This window comes from Epinephelus fuscoguttatus, linkage group LG22, assembly GCF_011397635.1.
Source record: "Epinephelus fuscoguttatus linkage group LG22, E.fuscoguttatus.final_Chr_v1".
NCBI lineage: Eukaryota > Metazoa > Chordata > Actinopteri > Perciformes > Serranidae > Epinephelus > Epinephelus fuscoguttatus.
Genome location: NC_064773.1, coordinates 23859489 through 23861386, shown reverse-complemented (window position 1 = coordinate 23861386; position 1898 = coordinate 23859489). Strand labels below are relative to the sequence as shown.

Genomic DNA, 1898 nt, shown 5'->3' with positions numbered 1-1898 from the left:
ACCTATAGAAATAAACCTAAAAATGAGCTGTTTTACCTATGTTATAAGTTTATTTTGAAAAAGACTGTATGCATGTAACAAGCAGAAACTGTACATTTCCTGTGGAAACAGAAGTGTATTTTGAAAAGACACAATGAATGTAACAAATGTAAATTGACTTTCTGTCCCAGAATGTCCAAAGTTGGGATGGGAACTTGTTGGTCCAGCATAAATTTTATCCACTGATCTAGTGTTAAGGCCAAAACGCGTCGGCGGCGAACGCCACACTTCAAGAAATACGCCCCTACTATTTTTAGTGTACAACCCCACACTGGTGGCAGCTAGACAAGCGTTGGTGCTCCTAGACACGCTGCCCCATGGCACTTCACACCACTGGCCCCAGGATTAAATGCATTTTCCCCCCACTTGCTCTCTGCTTGTACATACCAGCTCCCGCAGCAGCTCCTATGGCAGCTCGACTCCTTTTCTTACCATTGATGTAGAGAGAGAACTCTGTAGCCATTGCTGTAGCCGCCGTCATTGAGTTGCAGCACGATGCATCCAGTGTGTGCTAGGGGAGTGTTTTCAGTTTTATACGAGAAGATTGATGCCACTTTCATGTCTGTACAACATCCAGTCAGGAGACGGTTAGCTTAGCTGTACACAAAGACTGGAAACAGGGGCAAACAACTAACTAATCTACCTTACAGCACCTCTAAAGCTCACTAATTAATTAGTCCATTAAATTCTGTTTGTCATTCCGCATTAAAATCATAGTGAAAAAAATGACAAATTGTGGTTTTATAAGTCAGCACCATAACTGCTTTAGTTTTTATGCTAAGCTAAGCTAACTGTAGCTAACTATTAAGCAGATATCTGTATTACCAAAAATGTAACACTATTTCTTTAAGTTGTAGAAAAAAATTGTTCATATGAATGTCTTTTAAGAAGAAGAGGTATGCGGATCTTAAGCTTACTTGAGCCTGTGCATTCTTTAGGGTCATACAATTGTTTTTATGACTTTTCCTTATCTGAGTATTTGCCAACACACAGAAGAGTTTCCAGCTCACGCCCAGCGAGAGTCGTTCATCATCCTCTGACAGTGATTTGGTCCATAAATAGTTGAAGTGGAGTTCACCCCTCCTGCGAGGAAATGACATGGAGGGACGCTATAGTTAGCCAGTGGAAGTCCCTGAAGTGCAGTCACTGCCACTATAATACTGTAAGAAGAAAAAACAAAATCACAGTTTTACCTGGACAATAACAAAGATTAGATGTTTCCTCCATGTCAGCCATTGCCAATATTATTTTATTAACTAATGAAAAACTGGGTAACTCACCAAACGGTTATCCTCTCATGGTGTCAACATGATTATCAGATGTACAACCTAGGGTGCAGCTTCCATGGGACTTTCTGGAGCACTTGGTATTGTTTTCATAAAGAGAGAGGGTGAGAAGGCCACTGAGGTCAGCTCAGAGTTCAATATGTACACACCCACCCACCCACACCCACCCACGCACACACAAACACACACACGTGTTTACATTCAGAGTTTGTTCCTGTTACGTCCAACATTCACCTTGTGATGCATGACATCCTGTTTTTTCCCATCTTGATGAGTTTCAGCACCCTGGGTTAACAAACACACAAATATACACGGCATGTGAACACACCCACAGTGTTAGAAAACCCTGGAACATGGTGTCAAGGAAACATACAGCACTAATGAAGTAAACATTTCCTGGTTTTGTCACATCTATAATTCCCCTGGTTATGCAACAGAAAAATACAGATTTTGTAAATGTGAAAAATAGCTTTACGTTTCATGGTCAACAGCTTCCCTTGGCGAGGCCCCTTACAGATCATAATCAGGGCTAAAGTTTGAATGCTTCTGTTCCCTTCAATGTGATGCCTATAG

The 1898-nt window shown here is 41.3% G+C and overlaps 1 long non-coding RNA gene across 1 annotated transcript; it reads right to left on the bottom strand.

Annotated features, from left to right (window-relative positions):
• Positions 1-387: 387 nt before the first annotated feature.
• On the bottom strand, positions 388-1612 carry LOC125882858 (uncharacterized). The gene is made up of 3 exons (XR_007448415.1): positions 1560-1612; positions 1320-1401; positions 388-1199 (listed from the first exon to the last, which is right to left on the bottom strand). It is a non-coding gene; the product is annotated as an uncharacterized LOC125882858 (long non-coding RNA).
• Positions 1613-1898: the final 286 nt, after the last annotated feature.